We start from the raw sequence: 20,326 nt of genomic DNA, 5'->3' as shown, positions 1-20,326 counted from the left end.
AAGGTCTGACTGGCCGCCCCAGGAGGTCGCTAAGCTCCCGCCTTCACTCCCCCCGCACAGGGGAGGGGCTGACAATCTGCGGAAGAACCAGGGGTGACACACATGGTGGCCCACGGTGGGGGCACTGGCATGAAAGTGAGGGGCAGGGGCTGGGGAGCCAAAGACACTCCGTTTTCTTTTGGTTTTTTTTTAATCCTCATCTGAGGACATTTTTCCATTTTTTGTACAGACAGAGTGGGAGGGAGAGAGAGGAAGAGAGAGAGAGGGAAACATCGATGTGAAAGGGACACATCGAGTGGCTGCCACCCGCACAACCAACCAGGGCCGGGGACAAACTGCAACCGAGGTACGTGCCCTTAGCGGGAACCGAACCCAGGTCTCTCCGGACCGCAGGCCGACGCTCTAACCGCTGAGCCAAACCGGCCAGGGCAACACTCCGTGTTTAATGCGTCAATTCATCAGCGTCAGCTCAGCACCGACTCTTCTCAATGTTGGGACCAGACCCAGCCCTGACGCTGGATGCGCTTGGATGAGGTCTCTGAGCACCTGCCCGCCTGTGGGCACGTCCCTCACTGCGCCACCCGCCCGTGGGCACGTCCCACACCCTGTGAGGACCCGAGAGGCCCTGGGAACTGGCAGTGCTTGGCATACTTCCAACATCACTACTTCAGGAAACAAAGTGGTCACTCTGTCGACGTCATTCTCCTAATTTTGCTGAGGGAAGTGCCCGCGGCACCTGGGCTGGTGCCCGGTCACTGGACGCACCTGCTCCGACCTTTCTGCGTCGCCGGCACCATCAGACACATAGTGAGTATGACCTGCTGGGGACACCGTGTGGGGATTAGATTCCCTAAGTGTCCCCTGGGCGTTAGGCTTCCTGTGATTGCCTTGTAACTTGAGCAATTGAGTCATGATGGAAATGGTGGGTGATTTTCCTACAAACGTGAATTCATCCCAACATATTTCTGAGCAAACGTTTATGTGGAACCACAAGCGCAGTTGCTTCTGCCCAGTCTCGATGTGGGAGCTCCGCCCTGTGACAGCAGAGCTGACCGCAGTGCCCGTGGCCCACCTGAGCCAGGCGTCCAAACCCATCTGGTGTCTGAGGCGGTGGCTCAGTGAGCAAATCAAGAGCCTCGGCCGGGTGGGGAGATGGAGGAAGGTCTCCGTATTGTTTGAACCCCCCGCCCCCCCGATGTGACACTCTCTGGTTCCTCTCGCAGCTCATTGCTGTTCACAGAATTCACCCCTAAACCAAAAGCAGGTTCCAGATTCGTTCCCGGAGCCCACAGTCCGTCTGCTTCCCAGACGCCCGTGAACACACGCGGCCCCTCGGATGGCGCGGTGACCCTGCAGGCAGGCCGACGCCGGGCTCACACGGGGCGCCCAGGAAACACTGGCTGACCACAAGGATGGGGTACGGCTGCAATGACCTAGTTACAAGTCCCAGGAGTGGAGCCGAGGCCAACGCTGTAGGCAGGCGGGTGTGCTCCCCAGCCAGCCGGGAGCCGCAGGTCTGTCCCGCAGGTCTGTCCCGCAGGTCTGTCCCGCAGGTCTGTCCCTCAGGTCTGTCCCGCAGGTGCCTGGGGATGGGCTGGGCCACAGGGGAAGGTGCCGGCCTGTCGGTCACAGCGGGGCAGGCCCTCGGTGCGTGGACGTGGCCACAGGAGCTGCCCTCCTGCTGCTCTGGGTTCTCGGGTTCCAGCAGGTGCTGTCCGGCCCCTGCGTTCGCTGGCATGACCCATGTGGTCCCCACACCGCGCCCAGTGGGCCGTGACTAGTCTGATGCTGGGCTGGACCAGCTCACCGTCAATGGAAACTGGACCCCGGCTTTGCCTCCAGCCCTCCTGAACCCCAGACGCACCTCCTCCAGGCTGGACTCGGGGGCTGGACTCGGGGACTGGACTTTGCAGACCCAGGGAGATGAGCCCAGGCAAATAGAAGTCACTCATCCTCCCGTGCGGGTCAGAAAATCATTTTTCTCAGGAGAGCGCAGGATCCGACCCCGCACTCAGTGGGAACAGGGACACCCCACTTCCACCAGCAATGGACAGATGAGCTGACGTCCTCGGAGAACAGGAGTTTCAGGCTCTGGTGTCCCCGCCCCGCATCTGGGCTGCACCCAGTGGGCAGAGACATGGTACACGGGCCACATTCACCCAGCTCCGCAGAATGTCACGGCGACGGTTCCCACGTGTCATTTCTGCTCTTCGCTGATGCAAAGGAACCCAGATGTTCTTCTAGACTTTCTGCCTCCACCAACAGAGGTCTGCCTTCTCCTGTCGTGAACAAGGGCACCGTGCGGACCCCTCCCTGCTCCTCCTGTCCCGGGTGGCAGGACAGAGTGTGTGTGGGGGGGGTCCTCCAGCCAGCGCCCTGCCCCCACCTCTGACCACGAATCGCCTCGAGACGGCAATCTTGCGGCCTCTTCCTGTGAGCTGGTTCTCGCGTGTTTATTCCTCACGGACTCCAAGAACCATCTCACTCCGAGCAGAGAGTCCCTGGAAGTCCACTCTGCCTCCACATCTCTGTCTACAGGGGGTCAGTCTGTCAGGCCACCTGGGTGTCCGCGTCCGCACAGTGCGTGTGATGTGCGTGGGTCTGAGGGGTGAGCGGCCGAGCACTTACTTACTTACCTGTGGTGCGGCAGAGACTGCGCCTGACCTTCCCTCTTAACGCCAGCTTTCCAGAACCTAACACATTTCTAGGTGTCCAGTTACTTCAGAAAGACTCGGGACTTTCAAACACTCGTGTGTCACAAATAGTCAGTATCTTCACCCCACATGCTGACCCAGAATAAACATTCCGGCCCTGGCCAGTTTGGCTCAGCAGTTAGAGCGTCGGCCTGCGGTCCGGAGAGACCCGGGTTCGGTTCCCGCTAAGGGCACGTACCTCGGTTGCAGTTTGTCCCCGGCCCTGGTCGGTCGTGCAGGAGGCAGCCACTCGATGTGTCCCTTTCACGTTGATGTTTCTCTCTCTCTCTCTTCCTCTCTCCCTCCCACTCTATCTGAACAAAAAATGGAAAAATATCCTCAGGTGAGGATAAAAAAATAAAAAATAAAAATAAATAAAAATTAAAAAATAAACATTCCGAAGGGCTGAGGGGGGGGCACCCTTGAGAAGTGGACGGTGAGCCAGGCTTCCCGGCAGACCTCCGTCCCCGCCGCCCCGGCCTAAACGGTGATGGCTCCGTGTCCGTTCCCACGCCTCCTGCCCGTCTGCGGGGCTACGTGTGTTCCAGCATCACGCACAGATGTGTACTTACCCTGATGACTGAACGTGGACGGTCTCACTTTGAAAAACTTACGCACTTTTAAAATACACAGAAAGGCGAACAGCACCCTCAGCCACCCAGGTCTTCCCAGGCCTGAGCGTCTCTCTGGGTGTCCTCGGACGTGCTCTCCCACGTCTCCGGCACCTTTCCGGACGGGGCCCCCTTTGGACGGGAGGAGATGAACGTGAGTGTTGGGAGACGAACGTGAGTTTTGGGGGATGAAATCACCGCTTTTCCTGGGGGACAGTGGGGAGCAGATCGTGTTTGGAAAGGTCTCAATCTCTTTTCCATGGGCGGCTGGGAGGTCTTCGGGCCCACCACCCGGAGAGAGAGGTTCTGGGGCGCTCACGCATCTCCAAGGAAACACCTTGAACATCGATCCACTTAGAACCCGCGGTAACTCTGAATTACCACATTTTCTATTCTTTATAAATGTGCACGGTGTTTAAAAGTCAAATATTGAAGAGGGTCTTAATAGTGTTCAAACGACAGATTTTTCTTAAAATAGTTTTCGTGCCTTAGAAGAGATTTAAAACACTGGGTAATACACTTCCTTGTTTAATGTCAACGTCATTCTGTAAACATTCATAGTCCCAACCTTAAAACACTCCAGACCTTCCCAGCCTGAAGAGCATCGCTGGTCTTGACGCCCGAGGCCGTTCAAGATGCTGCCTTGAAGCTGTGATGCTCCAAGGTCCCAAGGCAGAGTTTCCTCCTCGTCCGTGTGCCTGTCCGTCTCGGGCAGAGCTGAGCAGCCCTCCGCTGCGCGTACTAACAAAGGGTCACAGAGAAACGTTTTTTCCACCCGCAGGACTTTAAAGGTTCAGTGCAGGTGAATGATCACTAACTGAGCTCTGCTAAGGGCTGAAGGAAACAATGCAAGAAAAAAAAAAAAAGCCAGGTCGAAATACCCAGTGTGTTCATTAAATGCAGATCTCCATTCAAGTATCTGATAAGCAACTAAAAACGTGTTCCAACCAGACTCTGCGTCACGATTTGAATTTCAAATGTCGGCCCTGCTACAGGTGAGCTGACAGGTCCGCAGCCGCTGCTGTTACTTGGAGGCCGTTCCTCCGCACGTATAGTTTATTTCTATGTTTTTTCTAATTTTACTGCGATTCCATCTCGCTTCCTCTGAAACAGAATCCCTCTGTATTTCTCCTGTTTCCGTAATTCCTTTTTCAAATGCTCTAGTACCCTTTCGTTCTCAAATGAACTCCTCCAATCTGTATTCCCACACCAGGCTTAATCCACTTTCGCTAAAATATGCATCGCGGTGTGTCTCCGAAGACGCTGGCAGAATTCCCGTATTAAGACGCGAATGAGATCGTCGGAGAGTGGCCCCCGGAGCCCGCGAGAAGTTCGGGGCTTCGTGGCCACACCGGTATTTCCGCCGACTTAAAAGCCTCCTCTGGGAAATATCGTATTACATGACTTTGAACATAATTTAGGTCAAGAAAGTAAAGAGGAAAGTTAATGTGCACAGAAGGCTCACGAAACACCTGGGGGAACACAGCAGATCTCCCCGGGTTCCTCCGTCTCGTAAGAACCAGGCACCTCGCCCGGCGGGTGCGGCTCAGTGGTGAGCGTCGACCCTGCACCGAGAGGCCGCTGGTTCGATTCCAGGGCAGGGCCCAGGCCCAGGCTGTGGGCCTGTCCCCAGTGGGGGGCGTGCAGGAGGCGGCCCGTCGATGTTCTCTCATTGATGCTTCTGTCTCTCTCTCTCCCCCTCCCTTCCTCTCTCTCTAAAATCAATAAAGAAAAAAAATTAACAAAAAGAACCATGACCCTCAATAAATTCAATAAAAAAATCAAATAAAATGCATAGTATATGTATTGCATAGCTTCAAGTACATATTTACTAATAAAATGATCTGATCTGACTGCTCAGAATGTTGACCGATAATTCCATATTGTTATCCAACCTTCCTGTCACTGTGACCGGGAACGGCCGTGTGTGACCCATTAAAACCCCGACAGTGTTCCTGGGGGTCAGAGACACGTGGGGAGGTGCAGGTGCGGAGATGGGCCGCGGTCCGGGCGGATGATCGCTGCCCGTGTGTCCACTGAGCCCTGAACGCTCGGGCAAACCTCTGCAGCGTCCCGGCATCGAGTCCAGTCCCGGCAGGGTGGCCTTCTTTTAAGTAGAGAAGGTTTTCCACGGAAAGGTGGCTGACGCCACGCGCCAGCCCCACGCACACGGCGCTGTGCCTTTGGACCGGGACCGCGCTCCGTGCCACGCCGGGGTGCGCTGTGAGCTCCCCGTGTCCTTGCGGAGGATGGGACGCAGGCAGGCATCCATCAAGGGCATTTTGAAACGAGGTGATCATCTCCATCATCAACATTTTTAGTGCCAAACGCACGGTGGTGGAGGCCAGCTGGGCACGGCCGCCGGATCGTCCTGACGCCGGCTGGGCTCTGGGACCACGGGAGCGATGGTCAGCGCAGTGAGAAGTGGCGTCCCAGTCACGTTCCCATGTGGCTGCCACCGTGTGTGGGTCTGGGGGCGGCAGGGGTCTGTGCGCCGTGCTCTGGAACCTGTTAGCACCCCAACAACCGGACTTGAGTATAGAGAGAAGGAGCCCGTGGAAACACTTCCTTAAGGATGGGAGCCCCTCTGCTGAGCTGTTACTGTGATTTACTGTGAGACACTCGGGTGTCCTGCAAAGTCTCTGGCGGTAGGATGCTGCTCCTGCACCCCCACACCGGGACCTGTCCCCGCGCAGGGAGGGGGTATGGCTGGGAGAGCCCCTCACTGGGAAAGAACTGATACTTATCTCTTTTAATTCTTGGACTAAACGTGACCCATCGTGAAACATCACCGTTCATTTTGAGCTTTCAAACAAAAGGTTGATATTTGGTCATATGTTTGATCTTCTTGTTGGTCAAGAGTTAACAATGGCCTGTGGGTCAAGGTCCTCTCAGGTCTGGCTCGTCACTGGTGCCTCGTGTAACCAGCCGGGCCGGAAGGAACCCCGCCCTTCCACGGTGTGCGTGTCCGACGGGCTTGTGGCCGTGCTCATGTATCCTTCACGGAATAAGGGCAGGAGAGCGATCTCTGTTGGGTGGTGATTAACCAGATCCCCAACTCAGGGTCGACCGCGATTCTGTTGACTACGAGCTGTACCGTGAATATCGAATTTTATATCTTTACTTTTCTAAATTCCACACCGGCCGTGCTTTTCCAGTTACTGAATCCATGCGGGGAACATCATTATGCACCAGCACAGAAAGTGAGTTAGGCAGGACTCCCATAATAATAAAACCTGCCGCCAGGTGAATGATGATGGAAGCATCATCCGTCAACTTGCTTGGAAATATAAACAAAAGAGAGAGAAATCTACAAAGAGTCCACGTATCGGTCATATTCATGACAATATGTGTGATCAACAGGTGACTTTAAATACGGTCTTCACCCCATGGTCTGAATAATTCATGCATTCAAAGGTCTGGGTTCGCAGCCCTGGATCTAAGGAGTCATGTTTCAGACTATTTCAGTTCTCTGTACAGAAACAGAGCAGGGGCGGACGCCTCAGCCGGCCTTGAATCCTGCCCCAGGGTCAGGTCAGCCCCTCCTTCTGCTCTGGTGGTTCTCCGGTGTTTGCAGCTCTGACCTCTGGCTTTGCCGCTTTCCCTGGGAACCTCAATGCCGGGCCGACCCCTCGCATCCTGGGAGCCCTGACCCACGTTTTCCGTGCTCGTCCGAGGTCTTGGCTGCCACATTCCCCTCAGCTGGTAGGCGACAACTTCTCCCTGGGAAAGGATGAGTCTCTCATACAAACCCAAATGACCTTGGCAAGTCTTTGTAGAGCCCTTTGCACTGGGACCCTCGGTCCCTGTCCCAGCATCTGTGTCCCTGAAATCAGTCAGCAGAGGGGCCACCTGCCAGGTCACAGAGACCTGGGAATCCCTTCAGCTCCCGTCGGAGCTCCCTGCAGGCACGGAACACAGTCCTTCAGACTCAGAAACCCAATTTCGGTGACGGGAGCCTCACACACACACACCGGCCATCGACGTCGGCTCCTGTCGCACGCGGACGAGGAGCAGAGCAGGTGCACCTGGGCGGTGGGTCTCTGACAGTGACCCGGGTCCCTCCAGCCTCGTCTGGAGCTAGGTCACAGATCTGGCTCACTTCGACCTGGGGGTTGCACAAGCCCCTTTTGTGGTCTTTTTGTTCGTTTGTTTTTCTTTACTGATGTTAGAGAGAAAGGAAGGGAGAGGGAGAGAGATAGAAACATCGATGAGAGAGAACATCGACTGGCCGCCTCCTGCACGCCCCCCACTGGGGATGGGCCCACAACCTGGGCCTGTGCCCTGACCGGGAATCGAACTGGGGACCTCTCGGTGCAGGGTCGACACTCAACCACTGGGCACACTGGCCGGGCTCATGTTTTTTTATCGCTGCTCCCCCTTCGCTTACACGTGCACTTTGCTGTTTTCACGTGGGGGGAGCTCAGGTCCATGACCCCGAGACATCACTGGGCCTGGCAACGTGGGTTTCAGCCCTGTCTTTGCGCGAACCCCGTGCCCGCAAAGCACTGAAACCACAGAGGTGAGGACACGTCCCGTGGGTGTTCACACTCAGGTGCCCCGCGTCTTGCTGTCCTGTGCACCCCCCCAACGCGTAGGTGCGCCCAGCACAGCTGCTCCCCAGACCCGCCGATGGGTACCCCTGCCGGTTCCCGTCGACTTCGTAACATGCAGGAGGAGACGGGCTTCGGGAACCTGGGAAGGAAAATCGGGCACATTTTCTACTTTCTCTTCACGTGGCTGCGAGTCCTTGGAGGCCCCCTGCTGTCCACCTGGGCGTGGACCCCTGGGCCCTTGCGGCCAATTCGGAGCCTCGCTGGGGCTGAGTCGGGTCAGGACGTTTTCTAGGCCCAGTGGCACAGGGTTGGCTCTCCCAGGCCCGGCGACGGTTCGGCTGCCAGTGACCCCACACCTGTGAAATCTGGCCACGTGCTCATGGGAAACGCCTCCTTCCCAAAGCGCGCGACTATGGCCCGGTGCCGGTCACGTAGCTGCTGACACTCGCGGCCTTGGCTCGGCCGGAAACCCCGAGCTGTGCTGGTCCCGTCCGCACCTCCTCCCGCTGGCCGGTCACAGCGGACCTCCACGGTCCCTCCTCCCCGGGGCCGCGGAAACACCTCCCGGCACGCTGCTGCTGACCCACAGGCTGCTGCGTGTGTTCCGAGATTTTTTTAATTTCACCACATTGAAATGCTATTTTTGAGTTTATGGTCTGACATTAAGCATTTCCCGCAGCCTAATCGACAACTTCATTGTGTCGTCGATGCTCAGTTCACTAGAGCGTGTTCTGGGAGAATCCGTTTTAGATCGAGTCCGAGTCCTATGTCTGATTTATCACCATCTGAATTCACACGGATTTAAAAGCCATGGAGCGAGGGTGAAGGGGAGTCTGTCACTCCTGGATCCCACATTTCTCCGGGAGTCTTTGGAAACTGCTGGGGTCGTATTCAGCCCAATGAACGCACGGTGGCGCCCCTGTGCCAAGCCCGGTCAGGGTCACGGACACTGTGGCGAATGGCGTGCATTCCTGGCTTGACAAGGCCTTGGGGCTCGGGACCGACCCTCACACACGGAAGCCAGTTAATCCAGCCGTCCCCGTGCTGGGGAGGCGGGGAGCTGAAGACCCGCCTTCAGACGTGTGCCTGGACGTCAGAGCTGCTGGCACAGGGAGAATCACACCCCGGAACCCAGAGCCCTGAGCCCAGGGTCAGCGGCCAGTCAACTGGACTCGCGGGTCTGCCCCAGACAGGACAGTCCACGGGCTGAACCCCCTTCAGAAACACTGAGGAGAGGGACTCAGGGTGATGGTGGCGTCCTCTGCGCTCAACTTGGGGACCAACAGTGCCGCCTTCTGGCAGCGAAGGGGGTGCAAATCCACACGGGTCTGCAGGAGTCACGTGGTGTGCGCTTGGCCCACCACCTCCCATGCCGACCGCTGGTCTCAGACCTGCAGCGCCGAGCCTGTGAGCCCACCTGACTGTGTGGTGGTGGACACAGTGACCTCACTGCAGAAAATCTACATTGTTGTTATAGCATGCTCCGCTGAACACGTGTCGTTATACAGAGGAAGGTAGGAGGGAGGGAGGGAGAGGGGGAGGGAGGAGGAAGGAGAAGGGAGGGAGGAGGAGGGAGGAAGGAAGGAAGGGAGGAGGGAGGAGGAGGGAGGGGTCTGCTGAGCGTGTTCCCTGCACTCCTGCCTCCTGTGGTACCGGGGCCCAGTCTAGTGTGCACACCCCCCCCCCCCCAGGACTCTGTGGTGCTGGCACCAGGGAGGGGACAGGACCTCAATGTCACTGTGCTGCCATTGTGCTCAGCTCTCTGCGTGATGATGATAGACCAAGGGGGTTTGCTCAAGCAGTCCCATCAATTTCAGAAGAAGCAAAACACAGCTTCTCACTCTTCCTGGAAGACAGCAGCCCCCCGCCCCCCCAGTCCACAGAGGTGGGTGGAGAGCCGTCAGCGCCCACCTCGGGGACAGTCCGCCTGCTAAGCCGATTCCGTCTGGAGCAGGCGCTCACACCGCTTTGCTGGGCCGACCTCACTGCACACCCAAGTGAGCTAGAAACCAGCGGGGGGAAAAGAGGATTATCTTCCTCCGGCAACCAGAGAAGACGCGGTTATCAGGGCGACACTCTTCCTCGGGCTTTATCCGGTTCTGTGTGAGAGCCCTCGGCCCCCGGTCAGCGCGGAGCCCCAGAAGCCAAGCTCCTGCGCGAGTCCAGGAAGGGGAGCCGCCGGCAGGTCCGCGTGCACAGGGCCACCTGCTGTTCCAGGGGTGCAGCCGCCCTGCACCCCGCAAAGCTGTTTGTTCTGGCTGTTTCCTGAGCCGGGTCCTGTGCACCTTCACCCTGCAGAGACCTTGGAGAGAGGAAGACGTGTGTGTTCACTGTACCAGCTTCTGTCTTTACCAGGATCGATCTCACAGGCAACAAAGGAACAAGCAGATAAAGCGGCGCTTGGGCTTGAGTGTGGAACCGGAACTAGTGGGGAATGTCGAGAGCAGGTCCATGAAGGACGTAGGAGTACATACACGTGTGGGTTTAGACAAGAAGGTTGCACGTAAAAGCCCTGAGCAATGGTAAGGCCAGGAGCACGGGGCCAAGAAGTGGGGGGCCCTCCCCCCCGGCACGGCGGCCTGGGAATGGGCGGCCTGGGGCAGGGCCCGGCTCTGGCCACCAGTCCTCTCTCGGCCTTAGTACAACGCCGTGTCTGTTACCAGCTGTGGGTGTAGACGTTGTGACTGACATGACGGAAAGCGCAGGGACAGGCGGGTGGGACGGGCCTGCGTGTTTGCTCTTTGTCGGGGTTCAGGGCTGGGCCCCCAGCGGGCTCCGGGGCGAAGGTGAGAGCTGACCGCTCGTGGGTGCTCAGCTGAGTCGTCTGCAGCTCCAGGCCCCCAGGTTGCTGGATGCACAGACCTAGCCCCTCACTGGGCTTCTGCGTCTGTACGTCACTTAGCAGGGGGGGAGATCGTTTTAAAAACAAATCTGAAATATGGGTGATTCCGCATCACTTGGAAGTCCCAGGGCTGAGACTCCTGAACTGTCTACCCACCCCCTCCCTCCAAATAAGGCCCAGAGGCCTGGGGGCGAACCTGGGTCCCCTGGAGGAAACGGGTTCACAGCCAGCACCGCACCGCCAACCAGTCCTCGAACCCCCGCCGCCAGCTCAGCCCCGACCCACAGCTCTGACTCCGCCCCACAGACCCACCCAGGCCCAAGTCCCGGACCCTGTGCTTCTGACGGACCAGCTGTGAATCAGGGGGTTCCACCGCCCCCCCCAGGCCCGACGATTCTCTGGAATGACCCACAGAGCTCGGCGCACCGACGTTTACTCCACAGGCAACTTCCCAGGAACCGCCGGGAGGTGGATCCCAAGGCTTCAGGGAGATGGGCCGTGGCCCCTTTGTACTGACGTTTGCATCAAAGTGGAGTTTATTTAAATGGGCTCGTCCAGCCAGTGTGGCTCAGTGGTTGAGCGTCAACCCTGCACCCAGAGGTCACCGGTTCGATTCCCGGTCAGGGCACATGCCCAGGTTGTGGGCCCGATCCCCAGTGGGGGGCGTGCAGGAGGCGGCCGTCAATGTTCTCTCTCATCGATGTTTCTATCTCTCTCCCTCTCACTTCTCTCTCTAAAATCAATAAAGAAAAACTAATTTTTAAAATAAATAAAAATAAATAAATGGTCCCCAGTAGGTTTGACATTCCAGGGGTACACGCAGAGCCTTCCCCATAGGGGCGCTATTCTAGGTTTCTCCATGTAACATTTTCTGATTGACTTTATCTTATCAGAGTCTGGAAAGAGAGGTGCCAACCTCACGCTCATCCCTCCAGCCTTGACCCTCCCCGGGCCCAGGAAGGCGCCTTCGGATGAGCCCCTCCCAGGATGTCTGGGACCTGAGGGGAGACTTCAGGGAAGGGACAGACGCAGAAGGGGTATGTGAGGCCGGTGCTGGGGGAGAAGGAAGGGCCAGTACTGTGTCCCCAGAGCCCCAGCCCTCAGTCCTGGGTGAGCCAGGGGCCCTGGGTGTCCAGGGTGGCAGGTTAAGGAGGTGACAGCCAAGAGGCTCAGGGACCAGTGACCTTAGAACATCCCCACCTGAGTCAGCTCCCAGCTCTGCTGGTCCTTCCCTGCTGTGGGCTGTTCCTTCGGGGTCCCAGCACCTCTGCCCACGGATTTGTTGAAGAGGTGGGAGCACCCTCGGTTCTGCGGGCTTTTGTATAAAGCGTGCGAGATGCTGTTTATAGTATACTTTGAATAATAAGGAGGCGGATCTGATGACCACTGAGATTCTTCCATCTCTAAAACTCTGTGGTTTGGTTGTTGGAATTAGGGGGGGAAGCATGGGACACAGGGAGCAGAACCTGGCCACCGGAGGCATCCACATGCCCCTGGCCCTGTGCGTCCCGTGTGCCAGTTCACATCCCCACAGGGCACCCCCATCCAGACAGTTGCTGGGTCAGCGCCCTAAATCACCGCCTGGGATATTGACATCCCTGTCACGGCCCTGCAGACCACCCTAATGGACCACTGTTAACGACGTGTTACTCATGGAGCTGCAGACCACAGGGACATGTTTTATTTTACTAAATTATAGCTAAATTGACTTGACCAATTTTGGCGGAGAGCTAGTAAAAGCCAGGAAAAACACCATCCCATCAAATTGTAAGATGAAAAGTAACATTGCTTAATTTTAACAAATAAAATGTATCGTAATCAGCATCATACCCATTAGGTTCTGATATTTGAAAAGAACAAAGATGTATAAGTTCACACAATGTGTTTGCAAATAGTAATTTTGTAAGAACTAAAGAGGAGCTTGTCCAATACCGCACCCCAGTCCTCCCCACCCCCACTGAGTCCCGTCTCCCCTGGGGTCCCCCGGAGGACACGCAGCCCCTCCAGGCTTCCTGGGACAGCCGGCTCTTCGGTGACTCTCAAGCTTGGGAAGCGCATCACCTTAGAAGAGTCGCATGGCTTACCTTCTCTTTATCATCTTCCTCAGCTCCCTGCTCCGTTGACCCCTCAGCAAAGCTGAGTCCTTGCAGATCCCACTGACACACAGGTGTTTCTCAGGAAGAGGTGCTCCTTCCCAACAACAGAAGAAAGAAAAGTCAGTCTCTGAGAGCCTTCCGTATCCCCGACTAAGAAATGCTGACTTCAGGAACTGGCGTCGGGGTCTTCGACTTCAGTTCTCACCCCAAAGTAATTGTAAAATGTTCTGATTATCATGACAGTAGGCGCAGGCCAGTATTCACTGGGTGACTCGCAGGCTCCCCACACATGCTTTGAGTATGAGGGACTATCCTTCCTGTTAACATTAAATCTTCCTAGATGGGAAAAATGTGGTGTTTTAAAAAAAATGGGATCAGCGACCTCTACCAAGAAATGCGAACCCACGAGCAGCCGCCCCTCTGTCGTTCCATCTCCACCTCACGTCCGGTCGTGCCGTCGTGGGAAGAAGCTTTTACATTTGCTCCCATCAAAGCCTGAACCAACGGCCGCCACCTGTCCTTCCACCCCCGCCCTTCAGCCCGGAACTCGCCTGTGCCACGCGTCCGACCCCAGTTCGGCCCGTCGGGGTCTGTGGCTCGGGCAACACCCACGCCAGCGTCTTCCTCCACGGCGTCCGGGCCCACGCAGCTGACAAGCCCCTGACCGTGCCCAGTGCGGTCCTCCCGACTGCCTGCACCTCGGCGGGCTGCGGCTGCGTCACAGCGTCCGAAGGCAGGGACCTGGGCGACGACTCCATCACTGCTAAGGGAGGAGCCAGGTCCCCACGAAATCTGTCTGTTCAAGTCCCAACTCCCGGAACCTCGTGATGAACTGTAGGGGAGATCAGGTCCCCGAGAGGAGAGAACACACACCAGGGCTTAGATGCACATCCCAGGGGTCAGAACAGTGCACCATGTTACCTCGTAATAAGAAAGAGTCTGGCCCTGGCCGGTGTGGCTCAGCGGTTAGAGCGTCCGCCTGCGGTCCGGAGAGACCGGGTTCGGTTCCCGCTAAGGGCGTGTATCTCGGTTGCAGTTTGTCCCCGGCCCTGGTTGGTCGTGCGGGTGGCAGCCACTCGATGTGTCCCTTTCACGTCGATGTTTCTCTCTCTCTTTCTTCCTCTCTCTCCCTCCCACTCTGTCTGTACAAAAAGTGGAAGAATTTCCTCGGGTGAGGATTAAAAAAAAGAAAGAAAGAGTCTGGAAAATATGGTGTTTTAGCAGCAAACATTATAAACCTGAACAAAAGTGGGGTTTCCTTAGGTTAGGTGCTGAGGGAGAGGTCATTGCTGGATGGCAAATGTTTCTCCCCAAAGGGGCTGCTATGAAAATGCCCAGGGCTAAGTCCACGCTGGATGACTCACCATCCGAGGCTTTGGGGGCAAAAGAGACATACAGTCACCCCTCACCACTTCGAGCTTTGACTTGCGGGCTTCACTCTATCGCGGTTTTTCAAACATATTCATTAAAAGTTGATCGAGACAGAGAAAATGATACAGCGTGCTCGGTTGTCTGCATTCTGCATCAATACAACACGCCTGTATTGCAATTACAATTAGTTACTGTCCGTATGGACTGTAGACCTGTGCATTCGAGCACCCCAGGAACCCTTCAACGCCAGGTGGACCACTCCTTGTGTGGGGGCAATAACTTTTTTCCAAAAGTCGGGTGTGGTGAAACCAAGCCAGTCAGAGTGTGCTGTTCACCGATTGGCTATCCTACCCTCTTCCTGTCCTGGCCACTGATTGGCTCAGCCTCACATAAGTTTGTTTCTCTCATACACGCTTCTACATCCTACGCATCGGAAGCATCTTCGCTCTTGTGTTTGTGATTTCTGAGAACTTTGATCTAAGCCCCCACGATGGCTCCTAAACATGCTGCTTCTTCTAAGCCTTCTGACGATGAAGCTAAGCACCGGAGGAAGATGCTCACCATCCAGGAGAAGGTGAAACTCTTGGATACAATCAAAGATGGGAAGAGAATCGTGGAGGTTGCCCGCCATTCTGACTTGAGTGAGTCTACTTTTTGCTCCATCCGTAAAGATGAAAAGAACATCCGGGCAACGGCTCCTGTCTCTTTCCACAAGGAAGCAAAGCGCGTCGTGACAAGTCGTAATAAGTTCAGAGTGAAAACGGAGTCTGCCCTAGCCCTAGCTGTTTGGATCAGTGACAGCTGCAACAAAAACATTTTCTGTTGGATCTGCTGGTCATCAGGAGAAGGCGAGGCAGCTCTGTCAGTGCTTTACGGCGGATGAACCTCAACCAGGACCCTCTTCTGCAACGTTCACGAATTTCATGGCAATGGTTGGTTTGAGGAGTTCCAGAAGGGGTATCATCTGAAGAGTGTCATTCTCCACGGAGAAGCTGCCTGTGCTGACCAGCCTGCAGCAGAGGACTATGTGAACAACACATCCCAGAACACCCTTGAGGAGGGCGAGTATCATCCAGGACACATGGATGAGCTGCTGGAGACACATTTGGATCCCTTAACTAACGAGGATCTGGTGGAGATGACTAAGTCTGCGAGTGAGGAGGAGGAAGAGCAGCCAGAGGTTCCTGGGGCTCAGGAGGAGGAAGCTGGCCTTACACTTGAGCGTCTCTCGCAAGTTGTTTAAACTGTTAAGGTGGTACAGGACATGATTGGCGAATGGGACCCACAAATGATGTGTGCATTGCAATTCCGGAACGCACTTGATGGAGCCATAGAACCTACAGAACCTCCTCACGCATATGAAGACAGCACCAGCAACTGCCTATCACGGTGTTCTTCAGCTGCGCACCCAGACACCCACCACCTACCCCTAGTGCTCCTTCAGGGAAGAAGACGACGCACCTGCTGAAGATACTGCACCACCTGCAGACTCTCCTACTGAGGTCGGGCCTTAGAGGAGCAGTAGCCTTGCTCCTCTTTGCTGTGCAGGACATCTCTCATCTTCATCGCTTCATCATCGAACAAGTTGCACTGTTTTCATAGGGTAGTGGTTGTGTGTAAGAACTGTGTGTGTGTGATTAAATGTACAATAATAATAATATGATATTTGTTACGTCTGCTGTCTTATTTTCTCTTATTTTGTCTAACATATTGGATAATACGAGTGTAATGGTGACCAGAGTGTTATTTCATGTCTCGAGGGCTCTAATAATGTCAAAAAACGCATTTAGTAGGTCATAAACGGGTTTTCTATGCTCTAACTGCAAAAATATTCAATTTAGAAATAAAGACTCCTACTTCAATCCGGCCAGTGTGGCTCAGTGGCTGAGTGGTGACCCACACACCAAGAGGTCGCTGGTTCAATTCCCAGTCAGGGCACATGCCCAGGTTGTGGGCCACATTCCCAGTGGGGGGCGTGCAGGAGGCGGCCGATCAATGTTCTCTCTCATCAATGTTTCTCTCTCTCTCTACCTCTCCCTTCCTTTCTCTCTAAAAGTCAATAAAGGAAAAAAAAAGACTCCTACTTTGTGGAAATTCATTTTTTGCGGTGGAGTCTGGAACTGATTAACTGCGATAGGGCCGACTGTATTCCAGGCTGGGTATTGCCTGCAGGTCTTTCCGGAATAAATAGCAGCCCTTCCCAGAGTCACTTCTTCTCCCCCCCCATCCCGTGTACCCTGAGGGAGGCGCCTGGAGGGCCCACAGGGAGAGCCGGCGGTGACCCTCCCCCCGCACCGATGTGCAGTTTTCAGAGAAAAAGCTCCCCGGTCAGTGTATCCTTCTGTGGTCACGTGACGTGAGGCCACGAGAGAAGATTATGGAAAGTGAGCAGAACCCAGTGTGCAGAGAACAAACAGACTCGATTGTAACAATGTTACCCTTAGTCCTGTGAATAGTAATTAAATTCACGCTGGGGTCGCAGGCCGTCAGCTGCTGTTGTAACACTGCAGTTGACAACTTGCCTTATTCTGACTGATGGTTATTCTAAAACATAGATCCCACTATTCTTGTAACTTTATTTTTTTCAATGGAAATGTTTAAAAGGATTTTTTTTATTGATTTTTAGAGACAGAGGAAGAGGTAGAGATAGAACCATTGATGTGAGAAAGAAACATGGATTGGCTGCCACCTGCACGCCCCCCACTGGGGATCAAGCCCACAACCAGGCACGTGCCCTGACCGGAATCAAACGGGACCCTTCGGGGCACCGGACGACGCCCAACCCACTGAGCCGCACCGGCCAGGGCCATCCTGGTCACGTTAACCTCATAATACTTTTAAGTAGTTCGATACTTATGTCAGGACCCTTTTCTACTTAGGGGATCTTTTTTTAAATTGTGGGAATAAAATGTGACTTATAATCACAGCCCCATGACCAGTGGTTGGCGGCTTCCGTGAGCGCACTGTAGGGTAGAGAGGACGGCGTCCTTGTGAACACCCCTGGCAACTCTGCAACTCTGCCAGCCATCGGAGGCCTAGAGGCCAGAGGTCAGTCTGGAAGACTTCCCTCTGCCCGAAGCCATGTCAAACAATCAACAGATCCCCTTATGCTCAGAGGAAAATACACCTGCAAATGCAGGGACAGTGGTGATCAGAACGGAGCACCCCAAATTCACAAACCTAAAAAAATGAGTTCGGACAGTAAAATAAACAAGACCACGTATGCACCCATTTGCCTTCTTTTTGGCAAAAGTAAATCAAATACTAGGGGTGCTCATTTCTCATGTGTGTTCACAGAAAAGTTCTGCCAGACGGAGCCAAGGGTTAGCTGGTTACGCAGAGGTTGCTGGGTGTGGAGGGGCCGGGGCCAGCGACGGCTGCTGGGGTGCAGTGTCAGACACGGAGCCTTGCCAACCCAGCCTCACGGCCAGCAGCGGGGTGCCCCGGGCAGCTGCCCAGGGGAGCACAGGCCCCGACCTGCCTGGGGGTCACGTGGAGAGCAGGACAGACCTCACCAAGAACCCAAACCATGGACATGTGGACTCCACGTTGTAGTTATGAGTGGAATGGGTTGCAATTTACGAGGGAAAATGCACACGTAGCTACAAACTTGACAAATGTTTTACCCAGTCTGGGGCCCTTCCTGTCATTCTGGCCTTGTTTGGACCCAGAAAGTGTCGAGTGTGGGTGCAGAAAACACATCACCTGACCTTCGCACCTCTGCTCTCCTCAGTGGCGCTGTGCAGAGATCTGACCCAGGACCACGGTCCCAGCTCCGGCCCCATCTGCCTGCAGCTGTCCTGGACCTTAAACTACCTTTTCAAACTTCTCGTCCCTCACATTTTACTCCCGAATCCTACGTCCAACGGCCTCCTTGACATTTTGCTCGGGTGTCCGATAACGGGCTGAAGTTAACGTTCAGCAAGCCCATCTCCCCCAAACCTCGCTCCTCGCTCAGCAGCACCCCTTCTAGAACTCAGCAGTGACTTTTAAAAAATTTTAAACGAGCTACAGGTGTCGTTGACAGAACTGCTTTGAACAGGTGGAACTCCCACTGGATACGAAGAACCTTGGAATACCAGCTATCATTCTGTTTGTTCCGTAAACAACGTTACTTAACAGTCAGACGCCGTTCTCCTTGGGCAACAGGTGCACTGGGACTCCCCGAGTCTCTGTGGACGTGGATCGGAAGCTCGGCCACCATCACAGCTGCCAGGACGGGCCCTTCCCAGAGAACGGGAGGGAGGCAGACAAAGCCTTGTTCTCTGCAAACGGAGTGAACCACCTGGGTAAGTTTCCGAAATTTTCTACTACAAGCAAAAGCAATTCTCTATCATTCTTTTTTAAACATGAAAAGAGAAACCAGGCAAAGCTTCATCCCGACTCCCAGGTCTCTCCGGGCTGAGGCCCCGAGTGCCGCCTTGAGACCGTCTTGAGAGAGAAGAAAAGCTGAACTTCTCTGTGACACCGCATCAGAGAAAAATTCAGTGGGTAAGACACCTTCCCTGACTGCACGCGGAGTGGGAGTATCATAATGTATTCCCGCGTTAAGGGAACGAGTCTGCGAAGCATGCGAGAGCGCGGAGCGAATTAGCTTCCCTCCGAAAGGTCAACATGGAAATACCTCCACCCGCTGCTCTGACCTTCCGCAGAAGCAGCCTCTTTCAACAGCCAAATTACAGCCACCGCAATAAAAACCTGTGATTAAGTCATCATTCCTGGTTAGCGGACAGACTGCCTGTTTACTCGGCCGATTTACCTGGGTGACGTCACTATGGAGTTTGTTTCTGAACAGCAACCTGCTGGCCCACACACGCCCAAACAATGGAATTTTCTAACACAGACCAGTGGGACCCCAGATGCACTGAACAACTCAGCCTACGGTCAGCGTCCCCAGAACGGACACTAGTCGTCACCTGTACACTTGGTCAGTGCCACGGCCTCCCGGAAAAGAGGGTGCACGGGAGGTTTCCCTTTGATCCTCAATGTAGGATGACTGACCATGTCCCAGTTCACAAATCCTGAGTGTAAAACCTGGGAAAGGTTTAGCTGTGTTGACTGCAGAGGAACCCCCTGCACCCCCTCCCGGGGAAGACCCCCCCCTGCTCCGACACAGCCCGCAGTAAAGGGGGCACTGATGCCCATCTGCACTGCCGCGTGTTAGCTTCGCCAGTTTTTAAATCCTGAGAAATGGAATTGCGCCACACGTGTGCTCTCGGCATCCTCGGGTCCCCTCGCGGCTTCGAGATCCACCCACGCTGCCCCACGTCAGCGGTCGCGGCCTCGTTTTCCTGCTGCGCCGTATTTCAGGTGGAGAGCACATCGTGTTGTCTGTTCTCGCGTGGACGGGCGCTCGGGGTTTGCCCGGTGTGGGGTTCATGCGGATAAAGCTGTGGTGAACATCAAGCCGCAGTGTCTCTGGGTGAATATCGGCCTCCGTTTCTGGTGGAGATGACGGAGGGACATGCCCCGAGTTAGGTATTGGCACCTTTAGATCCCCAGACACGACTGGTTCTTCGAAGGCGCATCCCAGCGTCGGTGGGTGCGCATTCAGAGGCGACCCTGGGGGCTCAGCACGGAAAGCAGGACAGTCTTAGGGAACACTCAAGTCGCCCAGTGTTCCGAAGGAGGCAAGCCGCAATCCTAAAAGAAAAACTGTTTGAAGCACCTTCAAATTAAGAATGTCTGCTTATCAAAACAGTACCACAGAGAGAGTGAAGGGAAAAGCCGGTGGGAGAAGAGGTTCGCCAGGTACCCCCCAAGTGACTGGCACCCCGACTACATGGGCAGCGAGCAGCAGGAGGAGGGGTGGACGGCCTGAATGAAAAGACCAAGGTGTGGGGACACGTTTCCAGAGGCGGCTGCCAGGGCTGGTCTGCAGCCCAGGGTCTTGTGTCGCTGCTCACGAGAGAAATGCAAGTGGGGACGTCCAGTGCACACCCCACCACGCTCTGTGTTACCCAGACGTGCAAGTCCGCTCCTTACATTTCCCCTCTTGTCAGGAAGGTTTGGGTGCATCCAGCCACGTTCTTTTTTTTCCTTTTTATTGATATATTAGAGAGAGAGAGGAAGGGAGAGGGAGAGAGAGACAAAAACATCGATGAGAGAGAACATTGACGGCCGCCTCCTGCATGCCCCCCACTGGGGATGGGCCCAC

Source organism: Molossus molossus, unplaced genomic scaffold (genome assembly GCF_014108415.1).
Source record: "Molossus molossus isolate mMolMol1 unplaced genomic scaffold, mMolMol1.p scaffold_m16_p_9, whole genome shotgun sequence".
In the NCBI taxonomy this organism is placed as follows: domain Eukaryota; kingdom Metazoa; phylum Chordata; class Mammalia; order Chiroptera; family Molossidae; genus Molossus; species Molossus molossus.
This window is presented reverse-complemented; position numbering follows the sequence as displayed.